The 18,129-nt window shown below is 52.1% G+C and overlaps 1 long non-coding RNA gene across 1 annotated transcript; it reads left to right on the top strand.

Moving 5' to 3' along the window:
* Positions 1-7,926: 7,926 nt before the first annotated feature.
* Positions 7,927-10,143, top strand: LOC105235223. Its single transcript, XR_853614.3, has 3 exons — positions 7,927-8,206; positions 8,763-8,879; positions 10,037-10,143. It is a non-coding gene; the product is annotated as an uncharacterized LOC105235223 (long non-coding RNA).
* The last annotated feature ends 7,986 nt before the right edge of the window (positions 10,144-18,129 follow it).

Raw genomic sequence — 18,129 nt, 5'->3', positions numbered from 1 at the left:
CCTGGTTGTGAGCGCTTTATCTCTGTTAACTCATTGAATCTTTCCGTCCAGAGGAGTGGAGGTCCAAGAGGTTAAGTAACTTTCTGTCTCTGTTTGGGTTGGCCTGAGACGGATTCAAGTGCAGGTCATTGCTTTAGCGGGTGATTCCAGGATGCCTTGCTCGGGCGTGGGGAAGTGAGGGAAGGTCAGGAGGCCGGAAAGGGTGTGTTATCCGACAAGGCTAGTCTGGGCAACTGACATTCACCCCTTGGGAGCCTTGGGTAGCCACGCACAGCGTATGCCTAAAGGCATCCCTGCAAAGGCTGGGGAGCTGGGGCGCTTGTCCACCAGCTTCTGTCTGGTCAAGGTCTGCTTCTAAAAACATTAATTCTCCAGGACTTCCAGCTGCTCCAGGAAACATGTCCCCAGGCAGAGAGAGTATCAGAGCAGCCTTTGGCGCACCGAGGAGACACCAACAGAGTGGTTAGCCAGCTGCTATGCTTGGCAAGGTCACACGGCTAGTTAGTGGCAGGCCCGTCTACAGCTGAACCCAGGCAGGGTCTCCATTAGCCAGGCTGTAGGTGATCCATGCTCAACATCCAGGCAGACGAGATTTAAGCTCTGTGTCCGTGATCACTCTGGTCTCTGAGTAGCTACCGTGATGTCCACCCTTGCAAAATAGGGGGCTTCGTGGTTTGAGGTTCCTTTCTGTTCTGGCTATCTACACAATACACTGGAAGCGATGGGGAGCTCACTACCCCACATGCAGCCTGATGTTTGTTAGAAATCCTGAGCCCAAATCGATTCCTTTGGATGCCCGAGTTGCCTCCCACCCTACGATTTACAGATGGGGGAACTCAGTGCTCAAGAGGAAAAGGGACTTGCCCAAGGTCACATGGTGAATGACAGAGCTTGAACTAGCCCTCTGGACTTTTTGCCTTCAAGAGCGCTTTATAAAAAAACATATTTAATAATTTAAGATCAAAATAACTATTTAGGGCCACACAATATGCTAAGTGCTATATGCATCCATTACGCCATTGCTCTAGGACACAGGTGCGATCATGATCCCAATTTTATAGAAAAGGAAGCAGGCCCAGAGAGGTTTAGCTTAGGACCACACAGCGAGGACATCTGGAGCAGGACTTGACCCCAGTTCAGACCGCAGAGCTCCCAGCTACCATGGTATGCCACCCCATGTCCAGCAAGCCACCATGTGAATGTCAGCTCGAATCCACTTGGCCTGAGCGTTGTCTCAGAAAACATGCTTGTGGGAATGGTGGAGTGGTGGTTGGGTCGGAAGTCCAACACAGAACTGAGGCTGATCGCCTTGTCCCCTCCCCCAGGATCTTAAGAGAAGGGGACCCAGGTCATCAGCTGAGACTCCTATTACAGAGTTGTCTGGGCTTTGGGAAGTGAGAATAGAGAATTAGACCCTTCCCATTCCTTAGGTGGATTTAAATCTACCTTCCTAGGTTCAGGGAAGGCGGGGGGCAAGGCCACTGTTCTTGCTTCCCCAAACCCTCTTCTCCAGCTTAACTCAGGGAAGGACGTAGCAGAGGGCAGGAAAGCTGCACCTCCCACCCATCCTTACTGAGCACCTACTGTGTGCCCAGCACTGTGCTGGGTGCTGAGGCAACTGAGACGAGGTCCCTTCGTTCCTGGATCTTACAGTTCGGTGCAGGAGACAGACATTAAATAGACAAAGGGGAAAGTTACAGACGCTAAAGGGTGCTATGGAGAAAAGGGGTTTGAGGTAGGGGGATCTAACAGGGAGGTCTTTAAGGAGGTGACATTTAAGTTGAGCTCTCTGTGACTGGAAGAAGCCAGGAAGTGCTGGAGGAAGAGCATTCTGGGCAGAGGGTAGAGCAAGTGCAAAGGCCCTGAGGCATAATGAATTTGACACCATTCTGGGCAGAGGGTAGAGCAAGTGCAAAGGCCCTGAGGCATAATGAATTTGACCCGCTCACAGCTCACAATTCGAAAAGATTGCTACAGCACAGTGAGCCAGGACAGTGGTGGGAGATAAGGTCAGGCAGGATGGAGTGAGGAATTTCTATCTTGGCTCAACTGCACATTAGCCCATGCACTGAGAAACATGGTCCGGTGGAAACCAGGCACCCATCTTGAATCTCCCCAGTCCCCAAACAAAGCTACCCATAAGCAGGAGCCCGTGAGGGGAAGTTAAGCCACTGGAAGTGTTCCTCCATCCACCAGGGCTCCCTACCACCTTGCAGAAGTGGAGGACTCAGTTTCCTCCTGACAACAGCTACTGGGGAGGGGGAGGCCGTTTAAATCCTCATTGCTGATATTCTCACTCAGGAGCGAAGCAACTTCCCCCAGGGAACGGCTGGCTGCCAAGGGCCTTCTTGGAATTTCTCCAACAAAGAACTCTTAAAAATCCCCTTAAAATCTGGTCCTTGGCCCCCCAGTTCTCCAAATTAGGCAAGGAACCCCAAGGTTTTTTGGGGCTTGAAGCCCCAGACCTCTTCTCTGCCACATCCCCTTTATCCTGCCCATGCCTTGGCTCTCTCCTTTGTAGAACAGGAAGGATAATAAAATCTGCATCCTAGGGGTGTCCTGGAGATTGTCTCCCTCATCATCATCATCTTCATCATCTCTTGGGCTTCCTTCAAACCGGGGGGAGGGTCTCTGATGCCCCCACCCTGGCCCTTGGTTAATCCTGACCTGGGAGCTCTGCAGCCCGTGCCCTCCTTCCGTCCCCAGGCTCTCTGGCTTATGCCTCTTCCGAAGGTCAGGAGTTCGCAGCCTGGAAATTCACTCCTTCACTTGAATGTGTATTAACTACTCTCCCAGAGTCAGTTAGTTGTCAAAAGAAACACAAAAACTCAAATTATGAGCATGGATCAAAGTTTGATTTTTAGATTTGCAGGAAGGGAATCAGAAGGAAAGAGAAAAAGAACATGTTGGCTCAAAGACCACTTTTTGAAAGGGATTTTTGTAGCAAGACGAATGTCTAGCATAGTGCTGTCCATCAGAACTTTTTGCTACGAGTGCACGCTGTCCACTGCAGTCTACGTGTGGCTAGTAAGTGCTTGAAATGTGGTTAGTGTGGCTGAGGAACTGATTTTTACATTTTAGGGACTTAATTGACATTTAAATGTAAACAGCCACCTGTGACTAGTGATTATAGTATTGGACAGCGCAGGGCTAACTAGATCATTTTCTTCCAGCATACCTTTGTCCATTGTCTCAGTTTGGCTCCGGAAAGATCAAAGAAAGAATGGGAATGGGCTGCACCTAACGTTTGCCCCAAGAGCGGTGGAAGAGCAGGGATCTGGCTGACCAGGTGGGCCCAGCCCAGGACTGCCCCTCGCTGGAGCTGGAAGTAGGCTGCGGGTGTGGGTGAAGCGAGATGCTAAAGGCGGGAGTTTCCCAGCACCCTTCGTGGGGCTGGACCAGAGGTGCACAGAGCAGGAGGGGGCTGGGCCGAGGAGACCCCCCAGCAGCATGAGATGCTTTGATTTCAGGCGCCCCGCCCCTCCCCCCACCTCCAGCCTGGATTTTACAAAGATTTCCCCCTCCCGGCGGAGGCGTGCCTCTGCTTTATCTTTTATTTTATTTTATTTATTTTCACACAAAAACCCCTGCTTATTGTTTGTTTGGTTGGTTTTGATTACTAAATTGGCACGTGCGGGCCTTCTCTGATTCAGAGAAAACATAAAGGTATAAAGAGGAAAGTGAAAACCACCGGAAATCCCATCCCCCGACGGCTCCTGGCACCCTGTGGGCGGTCACAAAATGAATGTTTGTTTTTGAAGGTGTAGCTCCGTGAACATCCTGTTGAATAACCTTTCTGACTCTATTTTCCCACGAAAGTTATTAATCAAAAAAAGAAAAGGCCAGCAAAAAGTTTTTGAGCCACTGCAAGGGAGGCGTGAGCTCATCGGATCCCCACTGCGGGGCTATGACGTGGGCGGGACTTGCCCATGACGAGCCCCGACTCCTGACCACTCTCGGCCACCAGTTGCCCATATTTGCACACCCCTCTTTCAGGTCTCGGAACACTGAGACGCCGAGAAGCAAGGGCCCTGCACTCATCCTGCCTCGTTTCAACCTGCCTTTGCCAATCCGGGGCTGTGTGGCTGTGGGCAAAGTACTTAACCACTCTGGGCCTCCGTTTCCAGCCCATCAAAGACGGCTAAGAGAAGTAGCATGGAGCCCAGAGTGACAGGGTGAGGAGCAGATGTCCTCACGGGTGCCCAGCTGCTCCATCGATGCCTAAGACACCCGATGGCAGCCGGACAACATCAGTTCTTCCTCCAAATCCCACCCTTTCCCACGTGTTTATTGACAAGCCAGGGGCACCTGGCCCGGGGGGGGGGGGGGGGTAGACTGGCTGCGGTGGATTGGCTGCAGGCTCGCTCCTTGGTCCCTGCTGCCCCCTAGTGGCCCTCTCTGGCCTAGCGCCTGCTTCTGTCCCCATGGCTCCAGGTTTAGGGCCATGCCATGTCCAGAAAAGTAGACCTGGGAGATCCCGGTGCCCACGAGGCCCCCTACCTCTCTTTCTTCTCTGCCTTTCTCCTGCATCCCCTTCAGCACCCCGCAAAAAGGTCTGACACCCATTAGGAACTCAGTGTACTCCAAGGATCTGCTGTGTGACTCCGGCCAGTTATATAACCTCTCTGTGCTTGCGTCCTCATCTGTAAAACAGGAATGATACTAGTCCGGCCCTCATGGACCAGTAGTTAAAATTAAATATGCTAATTCCTATGAGCCTTAGAATGGTGCCTGCACATGGTTAGGGCTGTCCGAGGGCCTGCTCGCATTCTTCTTCTTATACTGGTGGGTCTGTGGCTGTTGGGGGAGTGAAAGCGTANGGGGGTAGACTGGCTGCGGTGGATTGGCTGCAGGCTCGCTCCTTGGTCCCTGCTGCCCCCTAGTGGCCCTCTCTGGCCTAGCGCCTGCTTCTGTCCCCATGGCTCCAGGTTTAGGGCCATGCCATGTCCAGAAAAGTAGACCTGGGAGATCCCGGTGCCCACGAGGCCCCCTACCTCTCTTTCTTCTCTGCCTTTCTCCTGCATCCCCTTCAGCACCCCGCAAAAAGGTCTGACACCCATTAGGAACTCAGTGTACTCCAAGGATCTGCTGTGTGACTCCGGCCAGTTATATAACCTCTCTGTGCTTGCGTCCTCATCTGTAAAACAGGAATGATACTAGTCCGGCCCTCATGGACCAGTAGTTAAAATTAAATATGCTAATTCCTATGAGCCTTAGAATGGTGCCTGCACATGGTTAGGGCTGTCCGAGGGCCTGCTCGCATTCTTCTTCTTATACTGGTGGGTCTGTGGCTGTTGGGGGAGTGAAAGCGTAAAATATAATTAAAGGGGGGGGGCTGGGCTGGGTGGCTCAGTCAGTTCAGCGTCTGCCTTTGGCTCAGGTCATGATCCCAGGATCTGCTTTTCCCTCTGCCCCTCCCTGTGTTCGTGCTCTTTCTCTATCAGATAAATAAATCAAATCTTTTAAAAAACAGAATTAAAGGAAATAATGACATTCTGAATTTAATGCTACTTTATTGCAAAAAAGGTCAGGCTAGCACAAGAGAAATCCAGGACAGAAATGGTCCCAATGGCGTCATCCCACCAGTTCGTCCCGCAACTTCTAGATGTCCGTATGCAGAGTCAGTGCTTGTCTATTTGCAGTGGTGGGGGCCCCGTGTGGCCCCCCACCTATCCATACACATTACATATATCTTCTCCCTCCCACCCTCGCGGCTTTACTGCAGGCTGTCCCTCCTTTCTTCCATACCTCCCCCATCTCACAGGGTCTGTGCCCAGACTCTGCTTCTCTCCTCCCCGCAGCCCGAGTCACTAAGCTTTCGACAGATCTTTCCGGAGAAAGAGAGTGAGACGAGAGAGGCTGGGAACGTGCTGGAGTAGGAGCACCCTAAGCTCACCTTGTCCCGTGGATACAACTAGACAACACTCATGTCGGTGTATCTCACCCAGAGCAGGGGACAAGAGGGAGAGAGGAACCCTAAAGCAAACTTCGAATCCTAGCTCCAGTTTGAAATCTGACTCCACCCACAGAATCACTTCTGACTCAAGCCATCAATGAATTCCTGACCCATGCTATGGACCTATTCATGATCCTGGCTGCACACTGACCCCAGCCACATGCTGACCCCTAGCCCTGGTCACAGACTAATCTTTGACCCCAGCTGTGGACCGATCTACGATTCTGGCCATCTGGACCTCTTGCTCCTATCCCCTGACACCCCACCCCATCCAGGAACTGGCATTTCCTGATTTCCAGCTGGTAAATTCAGTTCGAGTTGGTCAACAGATCTGGTCCTTCCTCTTTGTCATGGAACCGCAGTGCAAGCTGGCAGTTCTCTCTTGTAACCAAAGAGAGCAGCAGTAGTAGCCATCATCTGTGCTGCTTTGGATGTGATGTCTGGTGGTTTGCCAGCCATCTTGGGATCATGAGGGGCCAAGACTGGGGATGAAAGATAGTGTCTGAATATGGCAGAATGGGAGAAGAAAAGAGTGTAGGTCCTTGATTACATTATCGAATGATCAAATCAACCTCTGGTTTCTCAAATAAACCATAAGCCTGCTTTTGTGTAAGCCACCGCAGTTTCTTTTGCAGCCATAAAACAGCCTTAAAGATTGTGGTAGGTAGAATTACGAACCTCCCAAGATACTTACATCCTAAACCCTGGAAGCTGTGAACGTGTTATGCTACATTGCAAGGGAACGTCAGGGTTGATAGTGGAATCAAGCCTGCTGATGGACTGATTTTGCAATGGAAAGATTATCCTGGATTGTTCAGATGGGCCCAAGGCTCATATAATCACAAGGGTCCTTATAAGTGGAAAAGGGATATAGGAGAGTTAGTATCAGAGAGAAATTGGAAGATACGAGGCTGTGGGCTTTGAAGAAGGAAGAAGGGGCCATGAGCCAGGAATGTAGGTGGAATGCAGGTAACTGCTAGAAGCTGGAATAGCCAAGGAACAGACTCTTCCAAGGAACAGAGTCTCCAGAAGGAACGCACCCCTGCTGAGACCTTGATTTTTAGCTCAGTGAGACCAATTTCGGTCTTCTGAGCTCCAGGACTCTAAGATAATGCATTTTTGTTTCAAGCCACGAGATTTGTGGCAACTTCTTACGGCAGCCATAGAGAACTAGGACATGGATATTTCCACGTTTCTGATTTGGGGTTCTGGACACATCGCAGCCTTTTCTTCAAGCCCCGCCCCTGCATCCCTGTCCTCTCTCTCATGACTGGCACTCTGTCTCCACTTCCAGAGGATTCTGTCAAATGTCTGTCCACCCCCTACCTCCGCAGGCATCCATCATCTCTTATTGAAGTGACTGTGGAGCAGGGAAGGCTTCAGAACTGCCCCCAGCGCGGTAGCACTGGGAATTTTAATTGTATCTTGTGAATATGTGTTTTGTAAGGGAAGCTCAACAGAACATTGGAGCTTGCCCTGAGGGCTTGGAGCCCCCCGCTCAGTATGTGGTCCCACCTGCTCGCTTCCCTGGCTCAGGTGCTTGGCCTCCTGGTCCTCCACACCCTGGCGCTCTGGACCCTGCTTGATCTCCCCCCCACACCCCTCCCCAGCAATTGTGCTGCCACTGCCTCTCCAAGGGGCCGCGGTGCAGGCACAAGGGAGGGTGGAGGTCAGCTGCTCACCTCATGGGCTGTTGGGCTGCAGCATGGTGCTGACCATTCATGCCCCAAGTGTATGTGCTGGGTGCCCAGAGGCCACCACTCAGCCGAGTCAGCAGGTCAAGCCTCTCGCCCACTCCCTACCTAAATACCAAGAGTCACCATCTTGAATTCTTAATGCTTTTTGAACTAGGAGACCCGTGCTTTCATTTTGCTCTGAGCCCCTCAAATTATGTCACCATTCCTGAAATAGGGTCATTCCTTGTCTCCAAGGCTGAGCCCATCACCCTCTCTGGACCCCAAAATGCCATCATGCCCCCGTGTTCTCAGCTTCCTCCCTCTGAGGGCTTCTTCCCATCACCGCGTGTCTCTGCTCAAGTCCCCTCCATCTGCAAACAGAGGTTCCCGCCACCCCTCCTACTTCTCCCTCTTTCTCTCTCTCTCTCCTTCCCTCCGCAGCCACGTTCTTGAAAGCTGTCTCGTCTCTGCCTCCACTTCCTCCCTGCACACCCACTCCGCAACCCTCTCCGTACAGAAGCTGCCTCACTTCTGCCGTGAAACTGCTTTCACTGAGACCGGCTGCCATGTTCAGGTCTGTTTCAATCCATCCCTTTCTGCCCTTCTTGGTTCTCCTGCTACTGGCTGCTGGCCCAAGCTTAGGCTCCTTTCCTAGGGCCTTCTCCTCTGCCCTACCTCTTTTTTTTTCTTTAAGAGAGGGAGGGGGAGGGACAGAGAGAATCTTAAGCAGGCTCCATGCCCAGCGTGGAGCCCAACATGGAATCCAACATGGGGCTCGATCTCACAACCCTGAGATCATGACCTGAGCCGAAATCAAGAGTCTGATGCTTAATCAACTGAGCCAGCCAGGCACCCCTCCTCTGCCCTATCTTAAACATTGGGAGTCCTCAGCGCCCCCCCACACACACACACACACTCCACGGGCAATCTCTTCTGTTTTCATTGTTGGGGACGAAAACTTTTCTTATACTCTTCAAAGTTTCTTCTGGCTGGTCTAAGAATTAAATTGATATGAGACAGATTAATGGGAGGGGAAAAAAAACCCCAAGTTTCAGTAGGTACACATGGATATCCAATAATAAAATTAAGACCAAGAAATGACCCAAACCACGCGTTTTTATATGTTTTAGACAAAGACACATAAATCTGTGAAGAATTGACAGGACCAAAAAAAAAAACCAAAGAAAAATGTTTGGGAGCTTCAATTAGTAAAGAGTTCTGCACAAAATCTGGGTAAAAATAACAAGGTTTGTTTATACTTCCTTCTTGCCCTGAATTTCCCACCTCCGGGGTTATCACAAGGAGGGAACCTTTCACATGGGCGATTTATTTCCTGCTTTCAGAGGGACAGAGGAGGGGGTCCCAGGGTCCTTTTTGCATAGGCTGTCTTAAATCACTTTAATTCAAAATAATCCATATGCCAAAGTGACACATTTGGGGGTAGGCTCTCCTGAACCCCATCACGACAGAGTTCACTACAACCTTTAGTAAATCTGGACTGGAGTTTCATAAGGCAGAGACTGTGTGGCCCAGCATCCAGCACAGTGGCTGGCACGTAGAATGTGCTCGATAAACATTTGTTGAATGAATGAATGAATGAATGAATGAATGAATGAATGATGTCTTCTAAATATATCTCCCCAGCCCTGGTCTCCAGACCCATACGTCCATCTCAATTTTTACCTCCCATCCAGACACTTCATGCATCCAATCTAGGACGCATCACTCTCTACTGTGACATACATATTATGACATACTCACTCTTTTATTTCTTACCAGGTCTCTCTCCCACATCTCCCCCCACTAGAAGGTAGACTCCATGGGGACAGAGATTCTTGTTTGGTTGGTTCACTGCTGGATCCCCAGCACAGTGAGCGGTACACAGGAGGTGCTCAATAAATACTTTTGGAACAAATGAATGGGTCTCCACATGGATGTCCCCACATCTCAGAATCAGTATATCCCAAACTGATCTCTTCATCACTCTCCCCAAACCTCCTCCTTCTGGGTCTCAATTGCTAAATCCAGACAGTGGCCATCACCCCCCCGCCCCCCGCCACCTACTTCCTCCCTCTCTACTGAGATGCAAGCATGTGCGCCTTTCCCCTGCTCACAATGCCTCCTGGCTCCCATTAGGCTAAAGTGTGGTTACCTCTGCTCAGGGTAACCCAAGTATGGGACATTCACCCCAGGGCAACCCAGGTGGGGGGCAGCAATCCCTGGGGAGGGGGGGCCCTAAGATGATTTGCAGTGTCACATGGGTGTGGCATAAAAGGGCAACAAACCAAGAAAGCAATTCCTTTTTCAATTCTCTTTCTCTTCTTCTGACTAGCCTTCCACAGGTTACAGCATCTTGCTAAGACTGAATAACTCAGTTTTGGTTTCACTGTTTTTGTTTTTGCAGTTCCCTTCTATTTATGATAAAGGATTCCTGGTTTCCATTCGTGATGATGACAATGTTTCTTTTTTAAAATAAAATGACTCAAATAAAACAAGTAAGTCCATATGAAACCAAGTTTAAGTACCTGATGGCAGAGGGAAAGAGGTAAGCATGGAAGCTAGAACCAGGGGCCATGTGGATGAGGGACAAACGTTTGGAAGACCCTGGTCTCCAGGTCAGAGTCCAAACTGCTTTGCAACCTGGATCCTGGCTCCTTCTCTTTGTCTCTTCGGCCCATACTACACCCTAGACACCATGGCCTGTCACCTCTGGATACCGTGATCGGTTGCCCCTGGACACCGTGACCTGGTCATCCCTAGACACCATGACCTGGGCACCCTAGAATCTCTGAGCTGGTGTGATGTTCTGATTAATGATAAGAAATGCATCTTTGGTCTTTGTTCTAGCGCAGAGCTCCTAAAACCCTTGGAATTTCCTAAGTGATTAGAGCAATATGTGTCTTTTGTTACGATAATGAGGTGACCTTTGGGAAGTCCCTAGGTCACCTAAGGATGGGGGCTGGTTGCCGCGGGAACCAACATTGTGATAGGTTGAAAGTATCAGTCCTGCCTCCTTGACCTCTGGGGAAAGGAGAGGGGCTGGGGATCGAGTTCAGTCACGGAAGGCCTATGATTTAATCAATCACAACTATTTCACAAAGACTCCATAAAAACCAACAAGGACAAAGATCAGGGGGCCTTCTGGGTTGGTGAACAGGGAGGGGCTGCAAGGATGGTGAGCTCTATTGAAGCGTTACACTGGGCTCTGTGAGCCGCTCTAGCAAATTAATCAAACCCAAGAAGGGAATGCTGGAACTTCTGCTCCGATGCTGTTCGGCCAGAAGCACGGGAGACAACCCAGACTCGAGATCGGGGTCTGAAGTGGCTGGGGCGGTTTTGTAGGACCCAGCCCTCAACCTGATGCCTCTCCAGGTAGGCAGTGTTAGAACTGAGTTAACCGCTTGGTTAACACAGCGGAATTAGTGTCAGAATCATACCTGGGCCCCTCTAGACATGAAGACCTGGGGACCACTAGTCAACATGACCTGCCCAACCCTACCTACCATGACTCGACCACCTACAGACACCATGACCTGGGCATTCTCTAATTATCATGACCTGTCTGTCACCCCCTAGACCCCATGGCCTGGCCACTGTCCCCAGACCACACCGCGCATTTGCAGACCCCCAAGGCTTTGCTCATGCCCTTCCCTCAACCAAGTGTGCCCTCCCCCACTTCTCCATCCTCGTGCAAAAGGGACTCGATTTCGTCTGCCCAGCATCCACTTGTCCCTCTTCTGAGAATTGCACCTGGTCTTCCTTGGAGACAATCTCTTCCTACCCTTTGTTCACGTTGTGTCCATGGACCTGATCTCACTCCCAGCTTCCCAATAGGGCACATGACGCAGGCTCGGCCAATCAGGGTATTCTTTCCCCAATCTATAAACGGTTGGGTCAGAGACAGACGTGATTCAATCTGACCAATGGGAGCCCTTCCTGACATGATCTTTGGGACCCTTAGAACAAAGATCTGTTTTTTCCTTAGAGCTTCCTAAGCTGGTAGGTTATAAGCCTGGATTTCTGAGAGATTTTTTTTTCCCCCACCACTGAGTCTTAGCCTGTCTGAGAAGGAAGCCAACACAGAAGAAAGCAGATCCCAGAGCCTGGGCCTTCCAGTCCGAAGGAATCATTTGAGTACCTTGATCCATCCATGCCTGAAACCATATTCTTGAACTCAAAAAAAAATTTTTTATGAGCCAGTAAACCCGTTTAGAAAAGCAGTTTCAGTCACTTACAACCACAAGGCTCTTGGTTGAAAAAGCTTATTTTTTTTACTAAGATTGAATTCACATCACATAAAATTCTCCATTTTAATCTTTTAAAAATATATAACTTCGTGGGTTTTAGTATATTCACAATGTTGTACACCCGTCACCACTATCTAATTCCATCACCACCCACCAGCCCCCTCACGAAAAAACCCTAACCCGTCAGCAGTCACTCCCAATTTCCCCTCCCCCAGCCTCCCAGCAATTAGTGAAATTATCACCTTTTAATGCCCAGTCTCAGTGGTCATTTCCCTGTGAGCCTGTCCCTAAACACAGGGCAGAATTGTTCTCTGTTTAGCACATATCCCTTTATCATCACCTATTGTAATTGTCAGTTTTATTTTTTGTATTTGATAATGGAATATTTCGAACACACAGGAAGTCACTCTTGGTGTGTCTTTCCTACCAGACACGCTGAGGACAGGGACTAGCATCTATTTCCTCTTGTATCTCCCAGCCCCCAGCTGGGGGCCTGGCCCAGATGCAATGTTCAGTGGAGACACAAAACACAACAAAGAGTGAACTCTGAACTCACGCTAAGCTTCCCAGACCCACGCCAGGCCAAGACACGAAGATGCTGACCAGCGTTTGCTGACTGGCTTCTTGACCTCTCCAGTAAACACTTCTACCATAGGAGGGCCTTGTTTGCGTCTGATGGGGGGGAGACTATGCTTTAGCTGAACAGATCACCTCCCACACGCTGACATTTAATTAACCCAAAACTAAACTTACAGGTGGTTGCCGTGTCTGGGTACCCCCCAAAATTTCCCCTAGCGGCACCCACTTCAGATGCTGAGAGGTGGCATATGGGGAGGCAGAGTGAACCAGTGACCGTCGGCACGTTGACTTACCTTCTGTGGGTCTCAGTTGTCCCATATGTACAAGGAGGTTAAAAATAGCAAGTACGTCATGGGGTCATCTGAGGATTCAATGAGCGAAGACCTGTACGGTACTTGGAGCCGGCTCATGTAAGAAGTCTGTTAAACAGGATGCTTTCGCTGGGTTAACCAAGAGAGTGCGTGAGATCGCTCAAGCCACTACACGTGCTATTTCCTTTGCTTGGAAAGAACTCCTTTCTACCCCTTACTCACTCCATTCCGTTTCAGCTTAGATGCCACCTCCTCCAGGAAGTCCTCCGGCTCCCCAGACCTTGGTAAGGTGCCCTCTTCTCTGGGCTTCTCAGCACCTGTGCTTCCCCATCAGCACAGGAAAGGGTGGCCTGAGATGCCCCGGGGTGCCCAGGGTCCAGCACAGGGCGGGTGCCGAGCTAATGAAAAGACAAAGCAGAACTCCCATTAAGGAAGGAGCAAGCGGTTTTGTTCTCTTCCTTGGCCCTTCTAACTGGGACTTTGGCCTGCCCTGGGCGCCAGGGCTTGGTCTCTGTCCTCCATGTGTCCCTAGAAAGGGAAGGTTGTGGATCAGCGATGTGTGCCGAGGCTGGCCCGCACCAGGTCCTGGGGGTAGAGTGTGTGCAGCTCTTCTCAGCTCTGCGCTTGGAGGCACCAGGTGGGCAGCTTGAAACTGGCCGTGGGGGACATATGCCCGCCCCGGAGAGCAGCAATGCCACATATCAGGCTTCTGGGTTCTGTTTCTGGATGGTTGGCTTCGCAGCTCACTGCCAGCTGGGATGTGGCTGGCCAAGAGAATGCTTGTTCTGATCTGCCCAGGACGTGCTTCTCCTTCCTTCCCCCTCCACCACCCCGTTTTGTGCACGGAGCTCCCTCTGCCTGGGCCATCTTCCCCCTCCTCCCACGGCCAACCACAGCTCCCGCGTGGCCCTTGACCTTTTTGTAGGACAAACCCTGTGCTTACTCCTCTCCCTCTTTCCCTGCCTTGCGCGCCCAGCCCAGGGTGCTGGCTGCAGGTGTCAGTACATGCTTGTTGATTGACTGATGGACAGTTTTGGGTAAACAATTTTGCGAGTTTGACCTTTCCTCTGTGTCAATGCGGGGAAACCACAGCAGCCTGAACTTTCAGTAAAGAGGAGCCTCTTTGAGGAAGGGAGTCTTTGCAGAAACTCACCACAGCTGCCTGGAAACCGAGTCATTGCTGCCCTTCCTCCCTGTGTGTGCAGCCTCCTGGAAGATCTGTGTGGGTCTGGGGCACGGCTCCCCCGGGTGCAAGAGGGGGGAAGAGGAGGAGGTTCGGGACTTTGGGGCGGAGGCTCTTGAGGGGGCAGGAGGCCTTGAGAAGGCTGGGGCAATGGGGGGCTTGCACACATGTGTGCACACATACCAGCATACGTGGGGGGGTGCAGAGGTCTGCAAATGCACGTGGCATTTGTCATTTGGGTCACGGTCTGGTTTCAGGTGGGTTGATGGGGGCTCGGGGCCCCTCAGAACACAGAAGGTGCTGAAAACTGTCCCCTGCATTCCAGTCACCTCTTGCCAAGATCCAGGTTGTGCCCTGTGGCTCCTGCCGGAGAGGAGGCATGTAGTGTGCAAGTGCTCATCGGGGGGTTGGTGCTCCCAGGGCCTCCTTGTGCATCAGGCTCCGCTCCGCACCTGACCTGTAGTGAACGCTTGACTGCCAGGACCTATAGGATGGGACCATGGCGCATGCGTATCTCTGCACGCATGTGCCCCCGCTAGTACATCACCCAGTGGGTAGCAGCTCTGTTTTCTTCCCGCGATCTCCCCAACACAGTGTCTAGCACGTAGTAGGAGCTCAGTAAGTATCTGCTCAGGTGCAAGGCCTGCCCTCGCATGACAATGTGCGTGTGCTTGCACGGGTGTGAACGTGGATGCATGGCGGTGCTGCTTGCCTTCTACGCAGGTGTGTACACGGGGACGTGCATGCCTGGGTGTGAACGTGTTTGAAGAGCATGAGTGAGCCAGCAGGGGAAGCCCTCGCTGGCCCACGAGAGCACACACGAAGAAGCCCGTGCCCATGGGAATCTATGCTTCCGAGCATGTGTTGCGTGTGCACGTGAGCGCGCGAGCCAGGGTGTGACTTCAGATGCACGGGCGCGATGCGAGATACGGTCATCCAGGGTCGCGCGCGGACGTTTGTAATAAAGATCGCCATGCAGGGGTGAACAGCTCAGGCTCTGGAGCCCAGCCATCCAGGTGGGAATTCCGGTTTCATGTTTTTCTAGCTGCACAACGACAGACATGTAACTTGAATTCTTTGCGCCTGTTGCTTCCTCTTTGAAGCTGGATACCAATAGCACCTGCCTGCTAGAGCTGGTCTGGGGACTCAGGAAGGGACTAGCACACCTGGCACACAGTCGTGCCACCTGCCGCTGTTTCTGTTTGTGTGTCGCACACGCCTGTATATGCACATCAATGTCCCCAACATGCGGCCCTAGAGAAATAAGGACCCTTTCTGCTGGGCCCCGAGATTCACATGTGAGTTACCGGGAAATAAGCAGGCTCCTGGGCTAAGACGACCCGGAGAGGGGTGGGTGGGGCATTGCAGCCCCTTCTGCTCGGCTGTCCTTCCCCCCACGCACCAAGGAGGACCTGGGCTCTCCTTGGTCACCTGACTCCAGCCTCCCAGCCTGGACAGGCCAGTCTTTGCCAGGCCTGCCCACTGGGGTCTGGAGAGGCAGAAATGAGACAATGGGTGACAAGCTCACTTCAAAGAATACGCAGGCCCAGGATGTGTGCCCCGTCAGTCCCTTTGGCGGTCAAATTCCCATAAGTGCCTGTAAAACGGAAAGAGTCTGGTGCCTCTGAAGCGTCTAAAGTGAGCTGTAATGTGCATGAAGGAATGTGGTTCCTAGGAAGGTGAGGGATTCTAGAGGATGGGGCTCTGGGAGGGGCTGGAGGACAGGAAGGACCCCCGGGGCTAATTCATTCCCATCGTGTTTTTTGAATATCAGCACTGTTCCAGGCGCTGGGGGAAATGAGACAGCTCCCCACCCTGGGGGAAATGAGACAGCTCCCCGCCCGTGTGGAGTGTAAGGTCAAGTACACAAGCACCCATAGCACACGACCAGGGAAGCAGAGGCCTGGAGGAGACAACTCACCCAGATTGGGGGCATCACGGAAAGCTTCCTGGAGGAGGTAGCCATGTCCATTGACACCTGAAGCCCCAGCCCTAGTTTTCCAAGAAACAGCCCAACCTGGCTGGAGCGGATAACGTGAGGCGGGTGAGGTGCAGGGCGAAGCCATGGGGAAAAGCAGAGTCCTGCGAGCCACACATGACGGTTGACATTGAAGGAGCCTTGGCCTAAGGCCAGCCTGACTCTGCTTCCTGGGGTGTGAAGGGCAGGGCCTTGAAGTAGCCATTCAATCAGACAAACGATGTTTAGTGAGCACCTACTATGTGCCAGGCCCTGCTGTAGGGATTGGGGGTTCTGCAGTGACCAGAACGGACAAAACCCTGCCCTGGAGAAGCTGACGTGTGGGGGACAGCCAGCCAAGAGGTGCACATGGTGTGACGTGGGGTGGCACTGGGTGGGGTGGGGAATGGAGGGGGAGGAGCTGTAGGGGAAGCTCAGGGAGGACCTGGCCCAGGAGGGGACGTTTTGAACACAGGCTTGAATAAAGAAAGACAATGAGCCATGTAGGTATCTGGAGGGGTGAGGGGAAAGGACGAGGGAACAGCCAGTGCAAAGGCCCCAGGGAACCGTGTGACAGAGGAGAAACAGGAAGGCCAGTGGGCTGGAGGGGAGAGTACGAGCGTGGGTTCTGAGCGGGTGGGGGACGGGAGGGACTCGCTGGCCACAGTAAGGACTCCGGGTTTATTCTAGAATGACAGGGGGGCTTTGGAGGTTTTGTTTTAAAATGGTCCACTGCAGCGAGAAGAACGGGATGTTTTCAGAGGCCCAGAGATGGAAGCGGGGAATTGGCAGCCTGCAGTCACTGTGCAGGTGGGGGCCACGTCACCGTGGATTCTGAGCATGCTTTGAAGGGAGAACGGGCAGGCTTCTTGAGGGTGGGTTTAGGGTCATGAGAGAAAGCGGGAGGCAAGAAAGTGCTGTAGCCGTGCTGGGGACCCAGCCTCTCTGGCTTGACCCCAGGGGCAGATGAAATAGTTATCACCACGCGCGTCACGGTGACCTCTGCTGTGTGTTGAGCCCCTGCCCCGCCAGGCACGGTGACGTCACTGCATGCCTATCATTATCTTGTGCGGTGGGTCTCCCCAGCCCCATTCAGCAGGTGGGGGTGTAAAGACTTAGAGGGAAAGGGCCTCCCCCAGGGTTACGCCACCCTAAGGGTTGGGGTCAGGCACCCCTCACTACGACACCAAACCAGGGGTCCCCTGCAGGGGATGCTTGGCGACGTCTGGAGATACTGTCAGCTGCCATACCTGGGAAGAGGTGCTGATGGCATCTAATGGGTAGAGCCCGAATGGTGTTCAGCATCCTCTCATGCACACAGGACAGTCCCTGCAGCAAAGAATTACCCAGCCCCGATGTCGGCGGTGCTGAGATTGGGAAACCTGGCTCCCCCAGCCTTGCAGCGCCTTCTCAGAGACCACCTCCAGGGCTTGGCAGCCCCTCCCGGAAAGGGAAGTGACCCTATGTCAAGGTGGCAGTGGGAGCAGGCAGCGGTGGTGGCGGTTTTCCCTGTGACAGAGGCTGGTTCCTGGAAAACTGAACATGACATCTTTGTGGCTTTTCTTCTCCTTTTCAATCAGCCCAAGCATCTGAGCCAAGACCCCTCTTCTGCAGAGGGTCTGCAAGGGCCAGACAAGTCTCCAGCCCAGTAACCTGCTGAGAACCTTCCACAGCTTCCACTGCCCATGGGGTGAGGTCCTGGTCCCACTCCTCTGCAGGGGAGTTCCTCCGAGCTCTGGGCACCACTGGCCCCTCCAGGCTAGAGCCTCACCACTTCCCTCTTGCTGGTGGCCTCCTCTGCCCAGTTCACCCGCACCAGGGGGGTCACTCTTTCCCCGAATAGGGCGTGCGATCACACCCCCAAGTCTCTGGCTCACCAGTGGTGGACTTGGGGCTTTGTTGGTCCTCTCAGGCTATGCTTCCTTCCTCTTTCAGTCTGTTTTTATCACGATTTCCTTTCTTTTACTTTCTTCTACGTTTACCTTGCTGCTCCTTTTCTCACTTCTTGAGAAGGGTGTTCAGAACATTCTTTTTTTGTTTTTCTTCTTTCCTAATTTACAGATGCTAAGGCTACACATTTTCCTCTAAGTATTATTTTAGCTGCACCCTTAAGTTTTGATATGCACTTTTTATGTCGTTCAGTTCAAAAGTTTTTCTAACCTTTCCACTCTGGTTTCTGTCATTGTCCCTTAGGTTATTAAAAAGTGTATTTCTTGGGGC

The sequence above is a fragment of the Ailuropoda melanoleuca genome, chromosome 10, assembly GCF_002007445.2.
Source record: "Ailuropoda melanoleuca isolate Jingjing chromosome 10, ASM200744v2, whole genome shotgun sequence".
Taxonomy (NCBI): Eukaryota; Metazoa; Chordata; class Mammalia; order Carnivora; family Ursidae; genus Ailuropoda; species Ailuropoda melanoleuca.
The sequence above is the reverse complement of the archived record's forward strand: the minus strand, read 5'-3'. Positions and strand labels throughout refer to the sequence as shown.